This window comes from Atractosteus spatula, unplaced genomic scaffold, assembly GCF_055471065.1.
Source record: "Atractosteus spatula isolate fAtrSpa1 unplaced genomic scaffold, fAtrSpa1.hap1 Scaffold_73, whole genome shotgun sequence".
Classification (NCBI taxonomy): domain Eukaryota; kingdom Metazoa; phylum Chordata; class Actinopteri; order Semionotiformes; family Lepisosteidae; genus Atractosteus; species Atractosteus spatula.
The window spans coordinates 145,001-159,044 of record NW_028296905.1 but is presented as its reverse complement, the minus strand read 5'-3'; the positions used below and the strand labels follow the sequence as shown (position 1 = coordinate 159,044).

At 49.4% G+C, this 14,044-nt stretch overlaps 6 non-coding genes and 3 pseudogenes across 6 annotated transcripts; all 9 read left to right on the top strand.

The window, feature by feature from the left end:
- Positions 1 to 8,209: 8,209 nt before the first annotated feature.
- On the top strand, positions 8,210 to 8,328 carry LOC148805382 (5S ribosomal RNA; annotated as a pseudogene).
- A 537-nt stretch (positions 8,329 to 8,865) lies between these two features.
- Positions 8,866 to 8,984, top strand: LOC148805381 (5S ribosomal RNA). Its single transcript, XR_016090365.1, has one exon. It is a non-coding gene; the product is annotated as a 5S ribosomal RNA (ribosomal RNA).
- A 537-nt stretch (positions 8,985 to 9,521) lies between these two features.
- LOC148805380 (5S ribosomal RNA) lies at positions 9,522 to 9,640 on the top strand. Its single transcript, XR_016090369.1, has one exon. It is a non-coding gene; the product is annotated as a 5S ribosomal RNA (ribosomal RNA).
- A 537-nt stretch (positions 9,641 to 10,177) lies between these two features.
- LOC148805379 (5S ribosomal RNA) lies at positions 10,178 to 10,296 on the top strand. Its single transcript, XR_016090364.1, has one exon. It is a non-coding gene; the product is annotated as a 5S ribosomal RNA (ribosomal RNA).
- Positions 10,297 to 10,833: 537 nt separating this feature from the next.
- LOC148805378 (5S ribosomal RNA) lies at positions 10,834 to 10,952 on the top strand (annotated as a pseudogene).
- A 537-nt stretch (positions 10,953 to 11,489) lies between these two features.
- LOC148805377 (5S ribosomal RNA) lies at positions 11,490 to 11,608 on the top strand (annotated as a pseudogene).
- Positions 11,609 to 12,143: 535 nt separating this feature from the next.
- Positions 12,144 to 12,262, top strand: LOC148805376 (5S ribosomal RNA). The gene has a single exon (XR_016090363.1). It is a non-coding gene; the product is annotated as a 5S ribosomal RNA (ribosomal RNA).
- Positions 12,263 to 12,799: 537 nt separating this feature from the next.
- LOC148805375 (5S ribosomal RNA) lies at positions 12,800 to 12,918 on the top strand. The gene has a single exon (XR_016090362.1). It is a non-coding gene; the product is annotated as a 5S ribosomal RNA (ribosomal RNA).
- Positions 12,919 to 13,455: 537 nt separating this feature from the next.
- Positions 13,456 to 13,574, top strand: LOC148805374 (5S ribosomal RNA). The gene has a single exon (XR_016090367.1). It is a non-coding gene; the product is annotated as a 5S ribosomal RNA (ribosomal RNA).
- The last annotated feature ends 470 nt before the right edge of the window (positions 13,575 to 14,044 follow it).

Here is a 14,044-nt window from a genome sequence, read left to right as displayed (position 1 = left end):
TCACTTACACAGAGGACATTTATTACTGAGGAGCCTGATAGGTTTAAAAGCAACACGAGTCAAGCAGGAGATGATCCTACAATCTTCTGATCCAATGTGTTACTGCCCTTAATCTCACATTGCTGAACTGCACCAGAGTGAGCTCAGCGCCGTAGTACCATCTATAATATATGGGGTGGTGCGGTGGCTAGGGATCTGTGCCTGTGGCTGGAAAGTTGCCAGTTCGTGTCTCGTGGCCAGCAGAGAAATCCTCTTAATGTTAGATGCAAGACAATCAGATGTCAGGAGAATCTTAAAGCTACTGAAGCAGGAGTAGCAGTAACCGCAATGAGGTGGGTAAAGTTGGGCATTTCTCATTTTCTTCTGTACAGCCACCGTGTCAGAATGCACTGCTTGGGATATGAAGGGAATTACGGCTTCAGATTGTTTTTACTGAGCTCTGCATTGTTTTATTCATACTGCCTACATGCTTTGAATTGCTGACATTTTCTGCATGCATTTCTTTTTCAGGTTTCATTAAATTCCTCACATTGGAGCCAACACTTAAATATTTCACTAGGGGTCGCATAATACATGGTGCAAACCTTATTTACTGTGGAATGCTGTGGCACATGAAGCTGTTTTATTCAGTGGGGAGGTTTGATGCGCATATTACAAATCGAGCGGGCGAGTAAGAAATCCAAGAAGACATCCAATTAAAAGAAATGAAAAGAATCCAAGATGCGTAGAAAACTGCAGATCTTAAAAATGCAGAACAGTTACACAGTACACTGTGGTGCAGCTTTTATATTTCGGTCTTACACATTTGAATACATACTTTACCGTAAAATCGTGCCTTGATTACAGACACCCCAAACAGTTCTTAATTCACAAAGCAAAGGCTATCTAAATGTGCCTCTGTTCCTTTCCCTTTCAGGATATTATTAAAGATTAGAGAGTACCATAAGTGTGAAGCAAAGAGAGAAACTCAGAACGGAGCTTTAATAAACACAGGTGTAGTGTTTCATAGCCGTTCAGGGACGCCAAATATGTAACGTTGTGGCTCTCTGAAGGCACCAGTTCTGTAGGGTTTGGGCATTTACTGAGACAATTATTAATTGTAGCAGTAAATCACAAAGTTGATTCTTTTGATGGCTTTAGAATCCAACCATGCGACATAACTCAAACAACGCACACACACAGGTACTAATACACGAGGATACATTTATTAATACATAGAATATGCATGTAAAACTAACAGATCTTATCGAGAGGGTTATCAGAATACAAAAGATATATATTCAATCAGTTACGAAGTGTTACACATATCAAGAGGACATACGTTCAGTATATCATTCATTTAGACCGTTTCGTAAATGAACTTGGTTATAACTTCTACATTAGATACTCAAAACAAGTACATAACTCTTAGGAATTAAATTGATATCAACTGGTTGGGATAACAATTAAATTCTCGAGCTGTAATGCAGTGAAGTTGAATACTCATCCAATTTCTGGGGATTCAGATCTCCTGCGGGCACAAAGAAACAGTTGCAGGCTGTTGCTGTCCAATCCGCGCTCTCTGGCTGTGTGCCAGGCTGTGCTGTGCGGCTTGCGACGGTGCGCTGCTGATGCTCACTGTCCGGCTAGTTAGTGTTGGCTTTAACTAGCAAAGTTTGTGCACAGGAGAAAAGATGACTGTGGATCCCAGCAAGTCAGGAAGAGGACCGGTTCGTTCCTGATGAAGAGCTAGTTCTGAATAGTGATTCAGCTGTCCACAGTTCCGACCTGTTCACGAGGCCTGCTGCTGGTTACTCTCTGGCAACCTCCACTCTAGACTCTTAGAACAAAGGAAAGTTCTGGCACTCGGACACACTGGCCGTTCCGTGGTTGTCCGGGCTGAGTCTCGGGATGGTCAGGAGGCGCGCTGCGAGAATGTCCTGCCCTTGGGAGCCTTCTGCTCCTGGGCCGTCCTGCCCTGGAATTCTCCTTTGAATTCCCTTTAGAACAGTCCACAGAATCCTCTCCAGAATCTTACTGAATCTCCCGAATCTGAATCTCCAGGCCTGTGTTGCCTGTTTTTACCTGGAGGAACTTCAGCTCGTTGATTGGCTGAAAGTTCCATGGGCATCAGAGTCCCACGTGGGTTACTCAGCCCTACCAGTCCCTGATTGGTTGATCAAGGTGAGATATGAGTCACTTAGTCCTGACACTTAGTAATGCAGTCCAGATGTCCATCTGGCACTCCCTAAACAGATAGGCGCCAGTGGATGACCATTGATCATGATAGCCAGACTTAGCTAAGTGCATCCCCCTTTGGGAGCTGTCCTAGGACCTTAAATCACCCTGCACTAATGGTCTCTCTGTGGCTGCACCACAGAGATGAACAGAGAAATGGGGCCTCATTTGGGAAGCTCAGAAACACTTAATTCTTTCTTATTATTAAGCCTCGCCGCTACATATCCCCCCTTTTTGAAGGTCACGAGGTCCTGAGGCTTTGTTGCCTTCAAAACAAAACAGAGTTAAGTGATGTCCCTTGTCATTAGAACATTAACCTTAAATGTCCACATTACTCCTCGAGAATTCATACCGGAACCAGCATTGGGAACAAACAGGATGAATAAAATCTGGAGTATGTATAAACACGGTAGGAGACATCATCTCAGTCTAGGCATTACACATCAGGAAGTTCACTGTCAATATCTGATACCTCTGTAGGCAGATATTTGGGAAGAAGTAACTTCCTTTCTTTTGACATGCTACCTTTGACTCATTCATGCTACCCGGAGTACATCTTGATGTAAGAGTACAGCATTCAGAGTACACTGTCAGTCATGACCCAGCTACCCGGCAGTAGTGTTACAATAACAACAGTTCCTGTTCCCAGCCCCCCTGATAAACCACGACACCTGTGTTGGGCACCTGCCAGGGTGGGTTGGAGGTTTGTTCCATTAAAGCAAACTAACTACCTGTACCTCTTCAGGGCGTAGTGTTTCTTGGATTTCTATCCAATTCAATAGTGTGGCACCTGAAGGCATCCACGACCTCCAGTTTGGTCTTATGTTGTCTGGTTCCAGACCGTACAGTGTTAAGTTACCATGCTGTACTATGGCCTCCTTGGGAACTTGCAGGAAACTGTTGGTTAGGTAGCTGCATTGTGGTAGCTGTATCATGCCTGTCACAAGTCATAGTGACAGTTAAGTGTGGTGTGCTGACCAGCCATTTACTTCCCACCTGCTCTTCATGGGGTTCATTAACCTACCTCTGTTCGTTAGTAGCCTATACCCTTCATTGGTGAATCATTTAGACACAGCCAATGGATAGCTTTCGTAGCCATACCCATCTCAAGATTTGGAACCAAATTCAATCTTGGATTGCTTTCTGGGTGAGCTATGAGCGATGGGGTGGTTAATGTCACATACTCCTCTACTGAGAAGAGTGGAATAAAGTGGGTTGGGATTTGTGCCATGGCTAGACTGGCTACAGTGGCACTGAACTCCCTTAACAGGTCTTGTGTCAACATTCTGGCCTGTTGCACACAAGCATAAACCCACTGTATAACACCGGCAATCATGTCCACTGGTTGGGGGATAAGGTTTAACCCTGTTGCATAGGAAATTGCCTGTAGGGTTTTCCCTAGGCTTTCCAACTTTTGCTGCTGTTGATACAGTCTGTCACTACCCTCTGGCATCTCTGACACCTGCCTTCTTGGGGCAGTCAGGGTGAGAGTGCCAGTAGCAAACAAACCTACCAGAAATAGCAAATGCACAACAGTGGCAGCAGAAATCAGTCCTCCCAAAAGTCTTTTAGGGTAGCTGATCCCAGTCATCTCCTTCTGAGTGACTGTTGCCTTTCTAAGCTGGCGCAGCGTCTTTCTCATTATGCCATGTGGCATCTTGGGCACCAACATCCTGGAAATCTGGGGAGATCTGACGCAGCTGCTGATGCTGCTCCTCCATTTCCAGGGCATCTGCTTTTTCGATTTGTTTATGCCTGTGCTCTAGGAACCCTGCAGGGGGCGGTGCAGCGGTGGAGCATGCCTGACCCCCGGCTGAGTGGTCATCTAGAGCACCTGAGTGATCTGGAATTGTTACCCCATTCTCACTGTTCAGGTCCACCCTGCACACTTCCTGATTGAGGAATCCCTCTATCGGCATGTTTACAGTCGTTCGCTAGGGGCCGGTGTAGGACACCTGCTCGCTCCCCCCTTCCCTCGCTAGGGGTTCAGTGAGCTGCCCCAGCACTGGGATAGCCAGTTCACAGTCTTCGAACTCGCTATCACCCACCAGGCCCATGTCAGTGCAGGCGGGGATTCTGACACCCCACTTCTCCGTGTTCTGCACTGGCAGGCGGGTGGCTTGATAATCCAGCTCCAGTCTGGCTGAACCACTGTTGGTCAGACTCAGACTGACAGACTGAGCTGGTGGCTGTAGGAAAACCGGCTTGGCTTTCATTCCCTGTCCCTTCTGGGGGACTGGGTGTGTTGGAAACCCTGCCGTTGAGGCAGGAAAATCAGGTCGGTCTCACTCACTACCTGGTAGTTGTGAAAAATAATGTTACCTGACTGCAGGTTCCCTGGGTCACAGCAGAGGGAATCGGCATCTGGGATCAGGTGTGTCCACAGCGCAGTAGTCTCAGCGTCCAGCTGGACCTCCTATCTAACCTGTGAATGTTGCACCAGGGGCACCTGGCGGTGGCCCCGTGACAGCTGCTCAAGCAGATTCTCACTCATAGAGGACCTCTCAGGGCTAAGGGTGAGGGCTACATCACCAACCTGCTCTCCTGCCATCTGGATCCCTTCCACCACTGCAGGGTGGTGGTCCTGACCCCTCTTGGGTGCCAGGGTGCACAGGGAAAGCTCCTTTTCATCGCCAGGTGGGGAGATCTGCTCCTCTTTAGGGATGTAAAAGGGGTGTGCTTTACCTGGTGGATCAGGCGGCTGTTTGGAGCACCGCTCCTGTGGCATGGAGGCTGTTGTGACCTCAGCCGGGACATGACTTCCCTTTATATCCGGGGAACAAGAAAATATTTTTATTTCTTGTCCAGAGGGAACAGAAGGAATCTCCACATAGGCTTCTGTGTTCAGTGGGCACTGTGTGAGCACAGTCTGCCTCTTGGCCCCCCTTTCCTTCTGTACAGAAGGCTTAGGAGCCTTGAACTGTTTCCACACCTTGCCTTTCTGGTGATCCACCAAAGGTTCCTCTCTGAGTCGCATGCCCTTTTCTTTTTCTACCCGTTTGAGCTTGCTGTATGACATCAAACACCTTTCAACCTCAGTGTCAATCAATGTCTCACTGTGTAAGACATCTCCCATGGCAGCCTTGAGGTAAAAGCTTCCTGCTTTTCCTCTCTGTTTTACTGCCTGCTCTGTGACTTCAGGGGTGGAGTCAGCACTCGCTTGCGAGTGGCTGACCTCATCCAGGCAGGAACCCTTCCACTCAATCAGATAGACTGAGGGAGGGAGAGGGGGCGGGTCTCCGCCTCCTCCAGTGGATAGTATCAGCTCATTCACGCTTCCGGCAGCCTTGGGGAGCGGTTGTCTATGTCCTAATAAAACTTGTTCAATCCTGGCCAGGCGGGCGGCTACTGAATCCTTTTGTTCAGCTTTATCTAGCCCTTTCCCTTCCCCGGTGTTCTCATGGCACTTAGGACGCTGGGTGCGGTCCTGTGTGCCTGCTTTGGAACGGGGCTAAGCCAGCTCAGGAGCCTGTGCTCCTTCGAGCAGGGGGGAATTAACCCTGCTGGCTCTGACGGCGAACACAGTCGCTTTAACAGCTTTTTGCTCAGAGCGACTTTGGACATCATACTCCCAGGCTTTCTGCACGAATCTCTTAATATCAGTCATTTTCATGGTCTGTGCATCTGTATGCATTAAGATCATCTTTCTGACTGACGGGTGGAGATTCGCAATGAATAAACCCTTGAAATGTGTGTTCTCTTCGCAACCCTCATCATTTCGCCCTGCAAAATAAGTTCATCTAAGTCTCTCGTAATATTCGCGAGGGGACTCTGCTCTCTCGTGCTTAATGTTAAGGGCGGTGGCTATCGCGGCAGTCGGGTCAATAAACGCACTGTATTCTGATAAGTGCTTGACACAGCTCTTCAAAGTCATCACAGACTTTCTTCATCTGCCTAGCCATCCACTCATGTACAGCTCTGCTGCTAGTTTTCCTGACCAGAAACACTTTCTCCTGTTCTGTGGCGTTTGGCAGGTACTGCAGGGTATACCTGAGGTCTTGAATATAACTCTCGATATTATTCTCTGACACTGCAGGGTCAAATCTCTCCATGTCCTTCGCTAGCTCTCTCAGAGAATGGAGGTTTATTCTCCTAGCTTCTCCGCTGACGGAGATATGACGGAGATCGTGGTCAGACCTGTCGCTGCTAGAGAGAGTGCTTAATAGCGACTCGAATTCAGACCTTTTAGCAACCATCGTTAAACTTAAAGAGTATTACTTTTAAGTACGAAATCACAGTTCTACCACAGAAAACCACAAGATCAAGTATGCAATCAACCCGGTAGATCGCAAAAGATCACAAAACAATCAAGCACTGCTTAAAGAGCAAGGGGAACTTTTTTCCTTTCGGCTTTCAGCACACTGTATTGTCGCGTATGAAACCCGCGGCGTTTTCTATTGATTATTCCGCTTGGTTGACTCATTTCAGTCTTACCATAGCCCAGGTATGACTGAAATGAGTCCAGGGATGCCAATAAATGTAGTGTGCTCTCTGAAGGCACCAGTTCTGTAGGGTTTGGGCATGTACGGGGACATTTATTAATTGTAGCCGTAAATCACAAAATGATTCTTTTAATGGCCTTAGAATCCAACCATGCGATATAACTCAAACAACGCACACACACACGGGTACTAATACACGAGGATACATTTATTAATACATAAAATATGCATATAAACCTAACAGATCTTATCGAGAGGGTTATCAGAATACAAAAGGTATATATACAATCAGTTACAAAGAGTTACATATATCAAGAGGACATACGTTCAGTATATCATTCATTTAGATCGTTTCATAAAGTGAACTTGGTTACAACTTCTACATTAGATACTGAAAACAAGTACATAACTCTTAGGAATTAAATTGATATCAACTGGTTGGGATAACAATTGAATTCTCAAGCTGTAATGCATTGAAGTTGAATACTCATCCAATCTCTGGGGATTCAGATCTCCTGCGGGCTCTCTGGCTCCGTGCCAGGCTGTGCTGTGCTGCAGATGCTCACTGACCGGCTAGTTAGTGTTGGCTTTAACTAGCAAAGTTTGTGCACAGGACAAAAGATGACTGTGGGTCCCAGCAAGTCAGGAAGAGGACCGGTTCATTCCTGAAGAAGCGCTAGTTCTGAATAGTGATTCAGCTGTCCACAGTTCCGACCTGTTCACAAGGCTTGCTGCTGGTGCTTACCTCAGGTGGATCCTCTGGTTACTCTCTGGCAACCTCCGCTCTAGACTCTTAGAACAAAGGAAAGTTCTGGCACTCGGACACACTGGCCGTTCCGTGGTTGTCCGGGCTGAGTCTTAGGATGGTCAGGAGGCGCACTGCGAGAATGTCCTGCCCTTGGGAGCCTTCTGCTCCTGGGCCGTCCTGCCCTGGAATTCTCCTTTGAATTCCCTTTAGAAAAGTCCAGGAAATAGTCTCTCAGGCCCTCTGTGTTGCCTGTTTTTACCTGGAGGAACTTCAGCTCGTTCATTGGCTGAAAGTTCCATGGGCATCAGAGTCCCACGTGGGTTACTCGGCCCTACCAGTCCCTGATTGGTTGATCAAGGTGAGATGTGAGTCACTTACTCCTGACACTTAGGAATGCAGTCCAGATGTCCATCTGGCACACCCTAGACAGATAGGCGCCAATGGATGACCATTGATCATGATAGCCAGGCTTAGCTAAGTGCATCCCCATTTGGGAGCTGTCCCTTATCAAAAGAAAACATCTTTAAATCAGCCTGCATGAATAGTTTCTCTGTGGCTGCACCACACAGATGAACAGAGAGATGGGGCCTCATTAGAAAAAGCACAGCAACACTTAATTCTGTCTTATTAACAACCATTGCCGCTACAAGTGAAAGGCTGAAGTGAAATAGAGCGGGGACGAAGGCAGTGAAGAGAGAGAACGTGGGAAGACGAGAAAAACGCAAGGGAAAAAAAGCAGCGTCGTAAAAGAGGTGACGGAGCTGTCCTCTCTATAAGAAGGGTGCCAGCGAGACTTGTTTGCGCTTACGTCCACACCCCCTTGAGCACGCCTGATCTCGTCTGATCTCGGAAGCTAAACAGGGATGGGCCTGGTTAGTACTTGGATGGGAGACCGCCTGGGAATACCAGGTGCTGTAAGCTTTTAAGCGCAGGAGGCGCCCTATCCCCGTTCGCTTGCTCATTCCCCTGTTCACACGTGCAGTGCAGTTTGTCCGTCTGTTTATTTGTCAGCTTTGGCGAGACACGGGTGCTTGTGTATTAGCGTGAGCGTTTTTTATTCTGATCGTGAACAGTTTTACAAGTCCGCAAAGGATCGAGGAAAGGTTTATCGCCAGCTGAAAAGAGACACAGCGCTTCGGCTGTGGAGACTTGTTCGGCTGGCGTTCGGGGAGTCGCGTTTTTCAGAATTGTATTGAGATCGTTTTCCACAGAGCTCAGATGTCAAAGCACAGCAGCAGCTCTCCACAGCGATCCTCTATAGCGCCCTTTCTCCCGCAGCTCCGTCCTCATTGGAAGGAAGCAAGAGTGAAAGGCTGAAGTGAAATAGAGCGGGGACGAAGGCAGTGAAGAGAGAGAACGTGGGAAGAAGACAAAAACGCAAGGGAAATAAAGCAGCGTCGTAAAAGAGGTGACGGAGCTGTCCTCTCTATAAGAAGGGTGCCAGCGAGCCTTGCACTCGCTTACGGCCACACCCCCTTGAGCACGCCTGATCTCGTCTGATCTCGGAAGCTAAACAGGGACGGGCCTGGTTAGTACTTGGATGGGAGACCGCCTGGGAATACCAGGTGCTGTAAGCTTTTAAGCGCAGGAGGCGCCCTATTCCCGCTCGCTCGCTCATTCCCCTGTTCACACGTGCAGTGCGGCTTGTCCGTCTGTTTATTTGTCAGTTTTGGCGAGACACGGGTGCTTGTGTATTAGCGTGAGCGTTTTTTATTCTGATCGTGAACAGTTTTACAAGTCCGCAAAGGATCGAGGAAAGGTTTATCGCCAGCTGAAAAGAGACACAGCGCTTCGGCTGTGGAGACTTGTTCGGCTGGCGTTCGGGGAGTCGCGTTTTTCAGAATTGTATTGAGATCGTTTTCCACAGAGCTCAGATGTCAAAGCACAGCAGCAGCTCTCCACAGCGATCCTCTATAGCGCCCTTTCTCCCGCAGCTCCGTCCTCATTGGAAGGAAGCAAGAGTGAAAGGCTGAAGTGAAATAGAGCGGGGACGAAGGCAGTGAAGAGAGAGAACGTGGGAAGAAGAGAAAAACGCAAGGGAAATAAAGCAGCGTCGTAAAAGAGGTGACGGAGCTGTCCTCTCTATAAGAAGGGTGCCAGCGAGCCTTGCACTCGCTTACGGCCACACCCCCTTGAGCACGCCTGATCTCGTCTGATCTCGGAAGCTAAACAGGGATGGGCCTGGTTAGTACTTGGATGGGAGACCGCCTGGGAATACCAGGTGCTGTAAGCTTTTAAGCGCAGGAGGCGCCCTATCCCCGCTCGCTCACTCATTCCCCTGTTCACACGTGCAGTGCGGCTTGTCCGTCTGTTTATTTGTCAGCTTTGGCGAGACACGGGTGCTTGTGTATTAGCGTGAGCGTTTTTTATTCTGATCGTGAACAGTTTTACAAGTCCGCAAAGGATCGAGGAAAGGTTTATCGCCAGCTGAAAAGAGACACAGCGCTTCGGCTGTGGAGACTTGTTCGGCTGGCGTTCGGGGAGTCGCGTTTTTCAGAATTGTATTGAGATCGTTTTCCACAGAGCTCAGATGTCAAAGCACAGCAGCAGCTCTCCACAGCGATCCTCTATAGCGCCCTTTCTCCCGCAGCTCCGTCCTCATTGGAAGGAAGCAAGAGTGAAAGGCTGAAGTGAAATAGAGCGGGGACGAAGGCAGTGAAGAGAGAGAACGTGGGAAGAAGAGAAAAATGCAAGGGAAATAAAGCAGCGTCGTAAAAGAGGTGACGGAGCTGTCCTCTCTATCAGAAGGGTGCCAGCGAGCTTTGCTCTCGCTTACGGCCACACCCCCTTGAGCACGCCTGATCTCGTCTGATCTCGGAAGCTAAACAGGGACGGGCCTGGTTAGTACTTGGATGGGAGACCGCCTGGGAATACCAGGTGCTGTAAGCTTTTAAGCGCAGGAGGCGCCCTATCCCCGCTCGCTCGCTCATTCCCCTGTTCACACGTGCAGTGCGGCTTGTCCGTCTGTTTATTTGTCAGCTTTGGCGAGACACGGGTGCTTGTGTATTCGCGTGAGCGTTTTTTATTCTGATCGTGAACAGTTTTACAAGTCCGCAAAGGATCGAGGAAAGGTTTATCGCCAGCTGAAAAGAGATACAGCGCTTCGGCTGTGGAGACTTGTTCGGCTGGCGTTCGGGGAGTCGCGTTTTTCAGAATTGTATTGAGATCGTTTTCCACAGAGCTCAGATGTCAAAGCACAGCAGCAGCTCTCCACAGCGATCCTCTATAGCGCCCTTTCTCCTGCAGCTCCGTCCTCATTGGAAGGAAGCAAGAGTGAAAGGCTGAAGTGAAATAGAGCGGGGACGAAGGCAGTGAAGAGAGAGAACGTGGGAAGAAGACAAAAACGCAAGGGAAATAAAGCAGCGTCGTAAAAGAGGTGACGGAGCTGTCCTCTCTGTAAGAAGGATGCCAGCGAGCCTTGCACTCGCTTACGGCCACACCCCCTTGAGCACGCCTGATCTCGTCTGATCTCGGAAGCTAAACAGAGATGGGCCTGGTTAGTACTTGGATGGGAGACCGCCTGGGAATACCAGGTGCTGTAAGCTTTTAAGCGCAGGAGGCGCCCTATCCCCGCTCGCTCGCTCATTCCCCTGTTCACACGTGCAGTGCGGCTTGTCCGTCTGTTTATTTGTCAGCTTTGGCGAGACACGGGTGCTTGTGTATTAGCGTGAGCGTTTTTTATTCTGATCGTGAACAGTTTTACAAGTCCGCAAAGGATCGAGGAAAGGTTTATCGCCAGCTGAAAAGAGACACAGCGCTTCGGCTGTGGAGACTTGTTCGGCTGGCGTTCGGGGAGTCGCGTTTTTCAGAATTGTATTGAGATCGTTTTCCACAGAGCTCAGATGTCAAAGCACAGCAGCAGCTCTCCACAGCGATCCTCTATAGCGCCCTTTCTCCCGCAGCTCCGTCCTCATTGGAAGGAAGCAAGAGTGAAAGGCTGAAGTGAAATAGAGCGGGGACGAAGGCAGTGAAGAGAGAAAACGTGGGAAGAAGAGAAAAACGCAAGGGAAATAAAGCAGCGTCGTAAAAGAGGTGACGGAGCTGTCCTCTCTATAAGAAGGGTGCCAGCGAGCCTTGCACTCGCTTACGGCCACACCCCCTTGAGCACGCCTGATCTCGTCTGATCTCGGAAGCTAAACAGGGATGGGCCTGGTTAGTACTTGGATGGGAGACCGCCTGGGAATACTAGGTGCTGTAAGCTTTTAAGCGCAGGAGGCGCCCTATCCCCGCTCGCTCGCTCATTCCCCTGTTCACACGTGCAGTGCGGCTTGTCCGTCTGTTTATTTGTCAGCTTTGGCGAGACACGGGTGCTTGTGTATTCGCGTGAGCGTTTTTTATTCTGATCGTGAACAGTTTTACAAGTCCGCAAAGGATCGAGGAAAGGTTTATCGCCAGCTGAAAAGAGATACAGCGCTTCGGCTGTGGAGACTTGTTCGGCTGGCGTTCGGGGAGTCGCGTTTTTCAGAATTGTATTGAGATCGTTTTCCACAGAGCTCAGATGTCAAAGCACAGCAGCAGCTCTCCACAGCGATCCTCTATAGCGCCCTTTCTCCTGCAGCTCCGTCCTCATTGGAAGGAAGCAAGAGTGAAAGGCTGAAGTGAAATAGAGCGGGGACGAAGGTAGTTAAGAGAGAACGTGGGAAGAAGAGAAAAACGCAAGGGAAATAAAGCAGCGTCGTAAAAGAGGTGACGGAGCTGTCCTCTCTATAAGAAGGGTGCCAGCGAACCTTGCACTCGCTTACGGCCACACCCCCTTGAGCACGCCTGATCTCGTCTGATCTCGGAAGCTAAACAGGGACGGGCCTGGTTAGTACTTGGATGGGAGACCGCCTGGGAATACCAGGTGCTGTAAGCTTTTAAGCGCAGGAGGCGCCCTATCCCCGCTCGCTCGCTAATTCCCCTGTTCACACGTGCAGTGCGGCTTGTCCGTCTGTTTATTTGTCAGCTTTGGCGAGACACGGGTGCTTGTGTATTAGCGTGAGCGTTTTTTATTCTGATCGTGAACAGTTTTACAAGTCCGCAAAGGATCGAGGAAAGGTTTATCGCCAGCTGAAAAGAGACACAGCGCTTCGGCTGTGGAGACTTGTTCGGCTGGCGTTCGGGGAGTCGCGTTTTTCAGAATTGTATTGAGATCGTTTTCCACAGAGCTCAGATGTCAAAGCACAGCAGCAGCTCTCCACAGCGATCCTCTATAGCGCCCTTTCTCCCGCAGCTCCGTCCTCATTGGAAGGAAGCAAGAGTGAAAGGCTGAAGTGAAATAGAGCGGGGACGAAGGCAGTGAAGAGAGAGAACGTGGGAAGAAGAGAAAAACGCAAGGGAAATAAAGCAGCGTCGTAAAAGAGGTGACGGAGCTGTCCTCTCTATAAGAAGGGTGCCAGCGAGCCTTGCACTCGCTTACGGCCACACCCCCTTGAGCACGCCTGATCTCGTCTGATCTCGGAAGCTAAACAGGGACGGGCCTGGTTAGTACTTGGATGGGAGACCGCCTGGGAATACCAGGTGCTGTAAGCTTTTAAGCGCAGGAGGCGCCCTATCCCCGCTCGCTCGCTCATTCCCCTGTTCACACGTGCAGTGCGGCTTGTCCGTCTGTTTATTTGTCAGCTTTGGCGAGACACGGTAGCTTGTGTATTAGCGTGAGCGTTTTTTATTCTGATCGTGAACAGTTTTACAAGTCCGCAAAGGATCGAGGAAAGGTTTATCGCCAGCTGAAAAGAGACACAGCGCTTCGGCTGTGGAGACTTGTTCGGCTGGCGTTCGGGGAGTCGCGTTTTTCAGAATTGTATTGAGATCGTTTTCCACAGAGCTCAGATGTCAAAGCACAGCAGCAGCTCTCCACAGCGATCCTCTATAGCGCCCTTTCTCCCGCAGCTCCGTCCTCATTGGAAGGAAGCAAGAGTGAAAGGCTGAAGTGAAATAGAGCGGGGACGAAGGCAGTGAAGAGAGAGAATGTGGGAAGAAGAGAAAAACGCAAGGGAAATAAAGCAGCGTCGTAAAAGAGGTGACGGAGCTGTCCTCTCTATAAGAAGGGTGCCAGCGAGCCTTGCACTCGCTTACGGCCACACCCCCTTGAGCACGCCTGATCTCATCTGATCTCGGAAGCTAAGCAGGGATGGGCCTGGTTAGTACTTGAATGGGAGACCGTCTGGGAATACCAGGTGCTGTAAGCTTTTAAGCGCAGGAGGCGCCCTATCCCCGCTCGCTCGCTCATTCCCCTGTTCACACGTGCAGTGCAGTTTGTCCGTCTGTTTATTTGTCAGCTTTGGCGAGACACGGGTGCTTGTGTATTAGCGTGAGCGTTTTTTATTCTGATCGTGAACAGTTTTACAAGTCCGCAAAGGATCGAGGAAAGGTTTATCGCCAGCTGAAAAGAGACACAGCGCTTCGGCTGTGGAGACTTGTTCGGCTTGCGTTCGGGGAGTCGCGTTTTTCAGAATTGTATTGAGATCGTTTTCCACAGAGCTCAGATGTCAAAGCACAGCAGCAGCTCTCCACAGCGATCCTCTATAGCGCCCTTTCTCCTGCAGCTCCGTCCTCATTGGAAGGAAGCAAGAGTGAAAGGCTGAAGTGAAATAGAGCGGGGACGAAGGCAGTGAAGAGAGAGAACGTGGGAAGAAGACAAAAACGCAAGGGAAATAAA